The following is a 14,182-nucleotide window of genomic DNA, read 5'->3' on the forward strand; positions in this document are numbered from 1 at the left end:
CATCTGGAAATCGTTCATGGGCGTCATTCTGGAAATTTCAGAATTATCCCCTGAGGAAAGTTAGAGTAAGCCCATGGCAAGGGCAGAGATGCCCACCGTCCCCCTGGGTTCCCTGAGTCTCAGAGAGAACTTCTCATTTTAAACAGCATAGCTAAGAAGGCTAGTGCGGGCTCCTCCTTGATTTTTAGAGTCGCCTTAGTCGTTACACTTCTGTTTCCTTCTGTTTCTTCATCAATAAAAAAAAGAGATGAAGACCTGGCTCGTCCCTAAGGTGACAGGAGATAATTTGGAGAATAAAACAGGTGAAGTCCCTGGTGCCCCCTTCTGAGTGGAGACCTGATCTTTTTGGCAGCACAGGGAGGCAGTTACCCGGGGAGGTGGCCAGGATGTTTTCCGTGGGACTCCGTGTTGGTGTTCTGTTGTGTGGCTTCTCAGGGAAAGCCCTGGGCAGCGCTTGGTTCCCTCTTTCCTCCTCTCGTCACGTAACCAGTGGCCTGATTGGGGCTGGCAGCCCCTTTGGGGGACGCATGGCACTGACTTCTGGGTCTTTTAACGCCGCCCTCCACCGGGCACTCTACTGGCCTTCCTGCGTCCCCTTTGTCACTTTCAATTAAGCCAGGAACTTGTGGAACGAGGACAAGCCATGTATAATTTGGTTAGTGATATAAATAAGGGAGAACGGCAGAGAGGAAACTTAAATATGAAGAAGTAGGGGCTGAGCGAGTAGGTTTTATACAGGAGTCACCACAAGCACGATGTTCTGAGTGTCCGCTATGTGGCCAGTGCTGGGACGATCTAAAGCATTTCCATTTCTCTCTCTTATCAGAAACTCTCTAAATGCGTTGTACTTTTTCATATGAGGAAGCGGAGACCTAGAGACGTTTGCTTGTTTGTCACATAGCGTATAAGCAGGGGATGCTGAGTTTAATCCATGGTTGTCCGGGTGAGGCTCTTTTCACAAAACATGCTGCCTACCCCCTAACCAAGAGATTTCATAGAGGACTCGCTCGGACCCATTATTACAAGTGGGACACATTCAGAGTCTGGTGCCAGAGAGGAGGGACCATAGGATTTGTATATAGGCAGACCTGACTTGGGTGGAAAGTTGAATTCCAGCTCTCCCCCATCTGTGATTTAGGGAAATTCCTTAAACTCTCGAAGATTCCATTCTGTACCGCCCTGTGAAGCATCTAGCCCTCTGTCAGCGGTACTCTGAAATTTGTGTTAACTGTGCACCAGTGGTTGTAGCTAAAGACATTTTGGAAGCTCTTGAACCCAGTTTATGTCTTACAGAGTCTGATATTATTTTTGCTGCTCAAATTATGAAGGCCTTTGGCAAACTTTTCCCATAGGTCTTCAAAATTAAACTTCATAAGTCAGAAAGAAAAAGACAAGTATCATATGATATCACTTATATGTGGAATCTAAAATATGATACAAGTGAACTTATTTACAAAGCAGAAACAGATTCACAGACATAGGAAACAAACTTATGGTTACCAAAGGGGAAAGTGGGTGGAGGAGGGATAAATTAGCAGATACAAACTACTAAACATAAAATAAACAACAAGGTCCTACTGTATAGCAAGGAACTATATTCAATATCATGTAATAAACCATAATGGAAAAGAATATGAAAATATAAAATACATTTAATATCTGTAATATAAATTATATATATATATATATATATACACACACACACACACATATAATTCAGTCTCTTTTCTATACACCAGAAACTAACACAACATTGTAAATCAACTATACTTCGATTAAAAAAAAAAAAACTAAACTTCAATTGGTCAGTGCTAGGACTTCAGTTGGTCAGTGCTAGGACTTCAGTTGGTCAGTGCTAGGTCAATGCCACACATTCTTCCTTGAGTGACTACAAACCAAAGCAGCTTTACCCCAGAGCCAACCCTCCACTGAGCTACTAGAAGTTTCATGCTTTGGCTGCTGTTCTTATTGCCAGAATTTGTATTGTTACCGGCCAGCCAGGCACATTCTTGTGTCTTTTGTTTTTAAACTGTTTTAGATAAGTTTAAGACCTGGAAGTCACCGTTACCCAATTCCCATGGGAAATCGCCTTCAATTATTTAGAGAAATTCTTCTTGTGGGAAAAAAAAAAATAGTAGGGGGAGGGGGGAAACAAACAAGTGATTGTTTGGAGGCTCATAGAGAGAAATTTCCACATGTGACCCAGCTTCCCCACCAGTTTGCCTCTGAAAGCTCAGGTTTTGGAAGTCAAGTTCCTACCGCCACAGAAGCAGACGTGATTCCAAGAGAAGGTGCTTCCTGGTGAAGATGAGAAATACCTTCAAAGCATGCAGCTGACGCCCACACGCGTCATTGGGCATTTAGTGGGTTTTGATAGATTTCTTCCTCCAAGGCCTTCACTCCACCCTTCCCCACTTGTAGGAAAGGCTAATCATTTTTCATCTTCATGTAGACCCGGTAAGCTTAAGGAACTTAAGAGGAATTATTTTGAGATCTGGAAATTACAGAATGGATGAGGTAAACCTTTAAAACTCTGAGCACGATGGGGAATTCGGGGAATTCCATCGCCACTGTGGAGCTCACAGAATATAGCAGGTGGAGACAGGGAGGGGAGGAGCTGGCTGTCACAGAAGCTGCTTTGAAGAAGACACATTTCCAGCCTTCGCAGGTTTCACCAGCCCTTCAGAAAGGCCCTTGCAGCCTGGGCACCCACGGCTCCCCTTGACCCCTTAGCACCTGGCAAGAGTCAACATTTCAGCTTATTCTCCTGCAGCTTGGGAATCGCCCAGACCTTGCCTTGCTTCTGATCCCTCTGAAAGGCGTGCACCTCCACAGTCTACATGAGTTTAGCATGCACCTCGCTCAGTGGAGTCATTATGGAGTAATTAACCATCCACACCGTCTTCGGTTTCTGAGAACCGAATGAATGGCAACACTTTGATTACTTGACAATATCAATGTAGTAAAAATAAAATTGGAAGGGTTGGAGAGTCCAAGCCCTGCCCACCGTTTTTGTTTCCTTGTGTGGGACGTGTAATGGAAATGACTGTGGACTTTGTCATGCTCACCCAGTTCACCGGCTCCGAGAAGTGTGGGCGGCACTCTGATCCCGAACTTGGCTGGCAGCCATCCTTTCTAGAATGCCTGCTTAACAAGCCTGCCATTTGGCGTGTTCTGCTCGCTGTGGTGGTCCCAGGTGGGTCAGGCTAGAATGCAAGTGTCTCCAGGTGCAGCAACTGCGAGGAAGAGCCCACTTTCCTTTCCTCTATGAGGGGAGGAGTGGGAAATTGTGGGAAATGTCAACACCAAGCAGCAGCCTTTACTTAAGTCCTTGGGAAGGTCTCTCCTGCTCACCCCAGCCCACGGTGACACTTCCCTGTGGAAATACTGCCCCCACCACTATCTTTATCCATTACTTCCTGCTTAGCACACATCACCCTGCCCAGGCGAGAGTCTTCATGTGGACAGGATCTCATCTGCCCAGCAAGTCTGCACAGCACAAGTGTTTAGAGAGACCCTTCTTAATTACTGTGTGACTCTGGTCTTGAAAGCCAATCTCATGGACACCGATAAGACCATGGACTAAAGCTTTGGGGAAATGTCCACAGGGATGCTCCCAAAATTGATTTCATAGGAAGCCCAGGGCCTGGAGAGGCATTTGAGAGAGATCTCGATCTGCCAGGGGCCATGACATTAGCTACGGGAGCCCCTTGTTCCCTCTTCCCCGCTGAGTGTGAGTAGCCACCGACATCCATGGCCTGGTTCAGGGAGTCCTCGAGTTGGGGGAAGATTCATGGGAGTGAGTTCAAGTTGTGATGGGGCTGGACTTAGTTTCTGAAACCCAAAATATCTCCATTTCTATGAAGAAACTACCCCCAATTCAAAGGACCAATTGGGCAGACAAGCCAGGCTAGAAAGCGAGGGCTGAGCACTTACCGCATGTTGAAAACCGTATCACACTCACCCGGTTTACCTATTAATTTCAATTTATGTACTTGTAAAAAAAAAAACAAAAAAACAAAACAAAACTTAAAATTGCATTGTGAACCAAGATGGATTGGTAACTTAATTTTTTGTGTGATTTTTAGAGTTGTCCTTTTTTTTTTTTTTAAGAGACATTGTTAAGATCTGAAACCTGCCATTTAATGTTTATCTTCACTAGCATCAGAAGGAATCACTACTTTCAGGGTGTTATGTAATGCCTAGTGTCTTCTGTTTTCAAGACCCTTGGCTGGTGGGTCTCAGTGGTTTGTTCACAGCTAGGGGCCAGGCAGGTGCAAATGCCTTGACGTGAAGGCGAGGGCTGCTCCAGCTTTCTGGGAAGGAATCTGCCAGGTGTGCAAGTCATAAAGGCTCTCTGCTCTTCTGAAGTTAGATTTTCCTTGCCTCGAAATGACTGGGCCTTTTCTCTATATACATCTAAAAGAAACATGTTTATCTTTTTTACTGACCTAATCCTCATTAATGGGCCTTGATTCTGAAAAGCTGGCCTGAGGTGACCAATAGCCTTAAGAGACAGGTGTCCTTGTCCAGGAGCTAGGGCCCAGGGCTCACCTGTGCACTTCCTGTTCCTCACCTGCCTACTTCCTGTCCTCACTTGTGTGCTTCCTGTTCTGTTACACTTTCTTACCACTATGTGAACTCTCCTCACATCCTTCCATCTTGACCCAAGATGTCTCCTTCCCGAAGAACACTGGGCACCTTCAATGTGCCCACATTCGTTTAGATGTGGAGAAGGAGAGAATGGTCGTAGCCTGAAGGATGGGACCAAGTTGGGGGGAGTTGGCACTTTTCTGCACACAAATGGAAGTTTAAATTAAAACGTACCCTATTCCAAGGGGAGACCAAATCAGACAGCCAAGAAGAGTGCCTGAGAGTGTCAGAAAGTCCTCAAAGCACTTGTTTCCTATTAATAAGCTACATTATTAAAAGGTAGGTGTGAGAACTGTTTGGTAAAATACGATTTGGATGCATCAATTAAAGGGAGAGCTAATATGCAAATTTCTGTAACTTATCTGACCATGGAGTCTTTCTTCCATAGCGCATCTCCTCAAACTGGTGTTTTATAGTGTTTTTTTGGTGTTTGTTTGTTTGTTTGGAAAAACCAGAGTAAAGTCGTTAGAAAGATTACAAAGAACACTTTGGGGGAGGGGGGAGGATTCAAAAGGGCAGTGAAACTGTCTTAAGGTTCTGAGATGAAGACAGTTTTGTCCTTTTGTTCGTTTACATACTAGAACTTAGGAGTATGCCAGGCTTTGAAGGGCAATATGAGAGGGAAGTTTTCAGTAAATATTGGTCGAGTATTTCCAAGGAAGCAAGTGCCAGAGAGGAGAACAACCCCACCCCTGCTCAGGAGCCTCAGAGAAGTTACAGACCCACCCCTTTGCTGTGTGATTCAGTTCAGGGTTTTTGGAATTTTGAATCTGAAGGCTTTAGGAAAGACATATCTGCTCCAGTCCTGAACATCTCCCATTGCTTTTGCCTAATCTGCTTTTCTAATTCGATTTCCTGCACCCTGACAACACTTATGCTCGCAGCCCCTAGAGTGGGAAGCCATCATGGTAACAATAAACACAAGTGTATCCTAACACTCTCAGAACCCATATGGTTTGTTCTTTGTTGCAGCGGGCTGTCTTGTGCAATGCTGGGTATTTGGCAGCCTCTCTGGCCTCTACCCACTAAATGATGTCAATAGCAACCGCTCCTCCTCACCGTAGGAGAGAACCCCTGGATTATGTGAAAGCATAGATACACAAAAAAGTGCAGCAGCTGGCATGTTCCATGACGCAGGCGTTGGAGCTAGATCAAGAATGGCTTTATTCTTTGGGCATGAGAAAGTATTAGGACAATGAGAAATTATCAGGCAGATCTTACGTGTTTACCACTGACTGTCTCTGTGTCCAGTAGATTGAAGGGATCAACAACTGAGGAAGAGAGGGTAGTTGGGAGTCAAGGCTCTAAAATGTGACAAAACACAGGGGACAGGACAGGTGAAGGATTTAAGAAGTAATGTTGACAGGACCTCACCACCAAATGTGAAGGAAGAAGTCAAGGATGACTCATTTGTGCTTGAGTGACTGGGGATTGACAGTAATTACAAGAGGAACTGGATGAGGAGGGACCAGGTGACAGAGCGCGTAATGGGTTTTATTTCAGGGCGTGCTGAGTTTGAGATGCTGAGGGACCTTCAGCTGGAGCCGGGCAGGAGGCAGGCAGAGGTCTGGGTCTGAAGCTCTGAAGGGAAATGGAGGTTGAGGAGCTGGCAACTCCGACTTGGCTATTAATTGCCACGAGTGTAGAGGTGGTAACCCAGGGACGAGGAGAGAGGGAGAGAGACAGAAATGCTGGTGCCACTCCAGATACCCTGGTAGGGGAAAGTCAAGGATGGAGACCGAAAGAGCTGACCAGAGAGCTGGGAAGCTCTATCCACCAGCAACTCTGGTCCAATGGGGCAGATTCAACAGCTAAAATCAGTTCTGTGTATCACTAAAGACCAAAGAAGCACAATGGCATCTGGATATGCTGCCCAAGTGCAGTGAGGTGAAAGGGAGATGTGAGCTCTCAGAGAGCTCTCTGGAGGAGAGGAACGGATTACAGCTGCACAGAGCTTGGCTTCCTCAAGGGTATTTGTGAATTGTCTGCGTTGATGACAGAAATTGGAAGGGAGCTTCTTCTCTGAGTTTCTGGTCCCGGCTGTCCTGCTTGCACAAGCTGCAGGGTGTGCCCATCCACATCACGTTATCACCTCCCATCACAGGACATGGAGACACCCTGAGTACCTGTGGGCTTTCAGAATTTTCTGTGAGTTATTTTTGACTGGGGGATGGGGAAAGGAGAGAAGGAAACTTGAGTGCTTCCTCTTGTTTTCAAGTCATTTATGAATTTTGACAAGTGAGAGTCTTTTCACTTTGTGTCTTTAATACTGTGAAGCATTCTAGCTGTAGGACTGGCTGATGGGAAATTGTTAAGAAAATCCAAGTTCCATTGGCTCTTTCAAAGTACAGTTGACCCTTGAACAACGTGGGTTTGAACCGCACAGCTCCACTTATATGTGAATTCTTTTCAATACATATACTACTATGTTTATAATCCGAGGTTGGTTGGATCTTTGGATGTGAAATCCATGGATACAGAGTGCCAACTATGGGACTTGAGCATCCATGGATTTTGGTATATGCAGTGGGTCCTGGAACCAATCCTTTGCAGATACCAAGGGACAACGGTACACATAATATAAAATGTGCCATTTTTAAGTGTACAGTTCTGTGGCATTAGATATATTCGCATTGTAGCACAACCCTATCCATCTCCAGAACACTTTCCATCTTGTAAAACTGAAACTACCCATTATATAATAACTACCTGTTCTCCCCTCCCCCCAGCCCCTGGACCACCATTTTGTCTTCTGTCTCTGTGTATCTGACTTCTCTCCATACCTCACATGAGGGGAACAATGTGATATTTGTCTTTTTGCAATTGGTCTGTTTCACGTAGCATGTCCTCCAGGTTCATCTCCACTGTAGCATATCATAATTTCCCTCCTTTTTCAAGCTGAATAATATTCTGTGTAGATAACACATTTTATTTATCTGTTCATCCATCATTAAACACTTGGGTTGCTTTCATCTTTTGGGCATCGCTGCTCTTATGTGGTTAGACAAATAGCTGCTTGTGTCTCTGCTTTCGATTCTTTGGAGTATGTACCCTGAGGTGTCCGTTGGCTTTTGTGATGTTGTTGATTCCTTTCTCTGTTGGAGAATCACTCCCTAGCTGCCTGTCTTCTGATAGTTCCTTTGTTTGTTACTCTTCTGCTTTTGCTCATGGGAGAGTCTTCAGCATGGCGCTCTCTCTCTCTCTCTCTCTTTTTTTTTTTTTTTTTATTTTGGAACAGCAGAAGTTTTATTCAATGGCCAAAGAATGGAAAAGCGGGAACTTAGTTCACAGATCAACTTTTCCCAGTGTGTCTCTAGGCTGGGCTTTGTAACCAGCTGGAGAGCCATCACTGAGCTCCTGCCTGTAGTTCTTGGCTGTGACGGTCTACATCTTGTCCACCCAGCTCTCTCCTAGAGTTTGAATCAGGAAGATCGGTGTTCTAATCTCAGGACTTCCACTAATGTGCCCTGACCTGGGCAAGTTTCCTCATCTCTCTGGGCACCTGTCTCCCCATCCCCACCAATGAGGAGGGACAACTAAGTAATCTGTAGGGTCCCTCCCAGACCACAGAGAGGGAGGGCATGGTGGTCTCCTAAGCCTGGGAACTACAGTGGGTGAGAAGGACGTAGAGCTCCAGACTCCTAATATGGGCAGTTTGACCAACAACTCATCTGCCCTGAAACCTGGGGTGGTCAGATGTTTTAATGGCTTGTGGACTTGCTGCAATCCGGTACATGCTACATGGCTGGTTTTATGAGTAAATGTAGCAGCATTTCCCCTTAAAGCAAAATTGTGTGATATATTATCCCCACTTGTTGAGAGAATGGGACACAAGAAAGGTGGAATAACTGGTTTTACCACAGATTTTTGGCAGATGTCACAAACTAATACTGGAGAGGATACTCCATAGGCGAATTTTACCTCTGGGTAAGACTGTAGCTTGGTCATGTGCCAAGGAAATTTTAACCTCCTTTTTTCCCCACTTCTTTAAAAAATTTTTTTGAAGAACAGATTTTCTTCTCCTTAGTTAGAACTCAGAGCAAATCCACATTCCTTGAACTGGGAAGGCAAATCCTAGGAGGTTACCCACATAATCAGCTTTTAGGCTCCTGAACGGCGTGTGACAATTCAGACTGGTCCAGGTTTCCTCACTTGGGTTTGGAGACTTGGCACTAATCCTCCCATCAGTTCTCTCAGCCTCACCAGTGAAACATTGTGTACACGCCAGTGGCTTTTGCTCTTACTTTCCTTTTTCTCATCTACAAAAGGCAGATCACTTTTTTTTTTTTTTTGAGGATGTGGTTTTAGGGTGTTAAGATGACCAGAACCTGATTTTTGAGCATGTATGGAAACTTACAGTATTTTCTTTTTAGGATACATTTTAACTATCTAGTTGTTAAACAAACAAACAAACAAAACAAAACAAAACACGAGAATAATCAAACAACCAAAACAACCAGACTTTAAGTCCAGATTCTCAGTCATCAGGTTTTTAATACGTGAAAATTTAAAAAATAATTTTGAAGATTGAAGAACTTCCCACAGTGATTGGCACTAGCTTATGACAATCTGGGATTCCTAGCAGGGAAAAGACATATTGGCTAAATCTCTAAGATTAAAAAAAGACAAATTCTAAATGAGTAAATGAATAGATTTTTAAAAGACAAACAGTCCTAAAACCCAACAGTCCTTCCCGGTTTTCCAGAAGCACGACCTGAGAGTAACTACAGTGAGTAGAGGACATTTGCTCTTTTGTTCCTGACAAGCGTAGGTGCTGAAGGACAGTCGGTATTTTAATAACAAGGCATTGTTCCCATTTAAACAGTTGATGTGAATTTTCGTACCTACCATGAGGGCTGTAGGGTTTTGGAGACCTATGTCTCTAGTTGACGCACCATGAAAGACGCCTTTTGCTCTAGCTGCCAAATTAGGTGAATTTTACACCTAGTGGAAATCATGATATATGTATGGAAACCTATTTTTAAAAATTCTATATCCTAATAAAGTCTTAGTAAAATCAAGTCATCTTGGTAGTTGCTGACATTCTAACTGGAGTAAGTGTTCTCAAGGGCTCGCTGATAATCTCTATTTTTGCTGGTCGTGGTCTCGGATAGAAGATGAGAGTGATGTTAGGTTAGGAAGATTATAGCTTTGGGGTCATCATGGCAAAATTTTTTAAAGTCTCAGTTTTTTTTCCATTTGAAGGTAATAAAAGCCTGACTGTTTAATATAAAATGCATAGTGAAATATTTAATGTTGTGAAGGTGACTGGGTGGAAAAGTTTCTTGACCCATTATCCTGGCGTCACATCTTGGGGGCACATGAAATACACATTTCAGTATATTTCTGGTTGTCTTAACGCCTGACATCTTCAGTCCAGCTCAGTGGGTGGGGGTGGTATCTGTATAATGAAGGTGTTGTGGCTCCATCACGAAGATGTGCTTCCTGTGCTGGTGGAAGAGCGGATGCACAGATACCTGCAGGAGGAAGGCACAGATGACTTCTGCTGGGTTCTGATTCCTGCCCACTCCCCTTACTCCCCTCCCAGAAAATCAAAGCCATTTTAGCAGCATGGTTCCAATACGCTGGCAGGGCAAGGGTTGGCTTGTTCTCTTTCAAACACAGTTTAGCAGGATGCACTCATAAATGAAAAATGATCTGAGTGCTGTGGGTGGGGCCCTAGCGCTCAGGAGGTGAAGCTGAGGGGAGGAGGGAGGAGACAGAGCGAGCAAGAGCTCTTACTCCTGAGCTCGGCAGAGTATGGGGACTCGGCAGGAAGTCGGAGCGTGCACTGGCACGGCTCACACTTTTGTTGATAGTTAATAACCCAGGACTTTAAAGAACTGAATGGAGAAGAGAAATGAAGCACGGCACACTTTGGAGTCTGTCCTGTTCCAGTGACTGTGAAACACAGTGGAGAATGCTCACCTGATGCAGGTAGGAGGGGAAACCTGAGCGGCCAAGAGAATCTCATGTCCTCCTCTCTGAACACAACTTACATGTCTTCCGAAGGTTTCTTTCTTTTTTAACTCTATGAGAAATGAATAGATAGTATTGACATAAGAAACAGACTTAGCCTGAATTGTGCTGATATCCGCCCAAGGCAGAATTTTTTTCAGTTACTAGTGTGATGACCAAATGACAGTTACAGTTTGGGGGTTGCCTTAAAAAAATCACCCCAAATCACATAACATTTAAATTAAAATCAATCTAAAACTTGGCAGATCAACAGTGAATTGCAGATACTGTTTTAGAACAGATACTTTGAAGACAGTCAACCAGAAACCGATTTTCAGGCTTGACTGTTGCTATATTTTCATACTTCAGAGCTAACAAGGTGCTTGCTAATTTTCACTGGGTTTTGTAAGAAGGGAGGTGGATGTATAACAGCTGTGAAATATCCAGAAATTGACTAGGGTCCAGAGTGAAGCCTGAATGCACTAATGTTTTCTCCATTAAGGCAGGCTGCCTCTGCTCAGCCTCTAAATCAGGGAATTGGAAAGAATAGTGAGAGTAAAGTGTGGATCCTGAATATTTGGGGGTGGAGTGGGGGAAGCGTCAAGGGGAGAGGATTGGAAATTGTCACCATGCCGTCTTCTCACTCGGAAGCAAAAAATAAATGGGGAGGGCCATGGGTGGCAGCCACACGCGAGGATAATTTAAAAGATTGATTTGTGGCTCCCGCGGTTGTAGCTGAGTCTCAGAGCATCCTCTGCTTCGTCGGGGCTTGTGATAAGAGAAGCAGAGCAGAATAAAGGCTGTCGCCAGCCTGGGTTTCTGAACCATTTCCAGGCTTTGCTTCTGATGGGCGCCTGGATAATTTGATTTGGATTTCCCCCCACAACGAAGTGGTCAGAGTGTTATGAAATTGAGCTGACATGGGATAGGTCGGAAGTGGTGTGTGTGGTCAGTGTGACAGGAGCATCAGAATTAGATAGAGAACTTAATTTCAGCCGAATCGTCCAGCCTGATTCCTGGCACTCTTTGAGCTTTGAGAACGCCACGCTAGTCACAGGGGTGTGTCTAGGAAGGCAGATGTGGGAGCTGCTTCGATTGCTGCTGACTGACTGGCTAGCTGTCAGCCTCGAGTGGTGCTGGCCAAGTCTTGTGGCTTTGCATTTTAGGCCTGGAGGGCTGGGAGTTGGCTGTGCTTTAATCAAGGCAAGCTCGAACCTTATCTCTGTGACTTCCCAGCCTTCCACTGCTGGAGCTGTTTATGGGAGGGGGAGCGGCACTCCTGTGGTCCTTTAGGAACCCTCTCTACCACCTCCACCTCCATCCCCACTCTTGTTCTTTCTTCCCTACCGTCCACCTGTTGGGTGCATCCCCATTGTCCCCCATCCTTCACACTGGTGCTATTTGCAGGGAATTAAGCCGAGCTGGGAGAGCAGGCCATTCTAGGGTCCATTCTGGAAACGGTGAGAGTGCGGTACACTGTGGCCCGTGGGCCAAATCCAGCCTGGCCAAGCTTGTTTCTGTGCAGCTCCAGAGCTCAGAATGTGTTTTCCATTTTCAAGGGTTGAAGAAACAAACAAAGAATACAGGACAGAGACAGATGGGGCCTGCAAAACCTAAAATATCTACTATCTGACCCGTTAGAGAAAACATTTGCCGACCCCCTGACTGACATCATTCAGGAGTCTTGTGACCGGTAGATGGATCAGCTCATTACATACTTGGCAGTTCGAATGGGCTGTTGTTTTGGAAACTGATTTTAGTTTCTTGATCTGTGTTAGATGGCATTACTGCCTCCAGAAGGGGAGATTTCAGAACAAGGAAGTTGAAGATTTTCCGCAGGGTCCAGACAAAGGGAAAAAAATGTCAGGTGAAGTATGTGTCTACAGTTGTATTTTCACCCTCTCTCATCACTGGTAAACCAGCTGGGGTAGATACCCTGAGACCCACCACATGTTGACCGTGTCTGCCGCTGAAAGAACCTGGTGGGGGAACCAAAACTCTGCTCTCTTACTCAAAAATGATTCACTTCCTTTTTTCCCCTTTTGCAGACTGAATGCTGGCCAGACAGGAACAATCTGAGTGGTTTGGTGTTGCCACTTTGGGGAAAAAAGATGTTTTCTAATTAAAAAAATAATAATAAGATAGAGAGTTAAGTGAATATCAAGTTTTCTCAGATTTAGAACAGTATTTCTTTATTGGTCTCTACGAAAGCTTATGGTAGGCTGGCCAGCCTTATACCTGCACACACAATTCTCATTGTTAATGTCATTTCTAATAAGAGAAGAGGAAAATCTTGACCCTACTCATGTTTAACTTGTGTCAAAACTGCAGGCCTGGATGTGCAGCTGACTTCTGTAAGTTGCTTATTGTCTGTTGCAGAAACACAGGGAAGTTTCTCACAGGAGATTGTAGTTTAAGAAGAAAACTAAAATGTCCGGGATATATATACATATGTATTTTTTTTCCTCCAGGACATGGCAGCCATCTCTCCTCCTGTATTTGGAAATTGGATGCTGTCAGTAGAGAGGAATGGGGGTGGGGCCTACTTTGACAAATGAAAACAAGTGAGGAAGGATGGAAGTATGTCCATATGGTGCCTCGTGGGAGTTTGAGCCTGGAAAACAAGATGGCGGCAGTACACTTGACAAGTCAGGTCGTCCAAGCTGGTAAGGGTGGGTCCTTTCATCAGCCACGTGAGCCAGGCTGCACCTTTGTCTGTGTTTGGAAAGGGGGTTGGCTTTGAATTTAGAGATTAAGCAACCTGCTATTCCTGTATGCACCAGAATTTCAGACACAATCAGAAATCTGATTTGCGTAACTGCTGAAACTCAAATGGAAACCAACCAAACTGAGGCCTGGTCTCCCCAGGAGAGGGGGAGTTAGTCAAGAATCGCAGCACGTGAGGGGATTTATCAAGTTTGCTCAAGACAGTGTGGTCTGTGTGGCTGGGCTCGATGGGGCAGGCTCTAAGGTAGAGGGTCAGCTTTGATTTCCCAGAAAGCCTCCGAGAGAGTCAGCAGTGTGGCTCTCTGGAGACTTAGAACTACCCGGTATCTCAAGGTAGCAAGAGGGACCTTTTCACTTCTGAGCCATGCAAGCCAACTAAGCTGGCTCCTAAAGAGACAGAGATGACCAGGCGGTCAAAGTCTGATCATGAGCTGAAGTGGAATCCGAGCCATGAGCAGCCCTTAACCAGCCCACTTATTTATAGCATATTGGGAGGACCAAGAGCGTTGGCTCAGACCTGGCCCATCTGCCCCCTCCCTTTGGGTATCTGGACAGGGCTGGAATCTGATGTGTTCATCAGCTTTTTCCTGATGGTGAGTGGGATAAAAGACAGAGCTAGATGTGTGCATATGTGTGCGAAGGTGTGTGACCCTAAAGGAGAGGAACAGCTGAGCATACAGAAGTTATGTTTCTGAGTGAGAAAGAGAAAACCAGTGCCCAAGTCCATGAAAGGGAACCGGTGATTTCACATCTCGATGGCCAGCAGGGATCCCTTTCTGTGGCTGTCTCTGTGTTCACGTACAAGTGAGGAGCTCCTTAAGTGCTTCTGTAGGTGATGCACCCC

The 14,182-nt window shown here is 45.1% G+C and overlaps 1 protein-coding gene across 6 annotated transcripts in view; it reads left to right on the forward strand.

Annotated features, from left to right (window-relative positions):
• PDZD2 (PDZ domain containing 2) overlaps positions 1 to 14,182 on the forward strand; it is a 341,923-nt gene that overhangs the window by 199,555 nt on the left and 128,186 nt on the right. Inside the window, exon 1 of one of the 6 annotated variants that reach the window (XM_074356752.1) lies at positions 10,387 to 10,590. The exons of the other annotated variants lie outside the window; for them this stretch is intronic. The gene's annotated coding sequence lies outside the window, so the exon portion shown is untranslated. Of the gene's footprint in view, positions 1 to 10,386; positions 10,591 to 14,182 lie in introns of those variants that run through there. 6 annotated transcript variants of the gene reach the window in all.

Source organism: Camelus bactrianus, chromosome 3 (assembly GCF_048773025.1).
Source record: "Camelus bactrianus isolate YW-2024 breed Bactrian camel chromosome 3, ASM4877302v1, whole genome shotgun sequence".
In the NCBI taxonomy this organism is placed as follows: Eukaryota; Metazoa; Chordata; class Mammalia; order Artiodactyla; family Camelidae; genus Camelus; species Camelus bactrianus.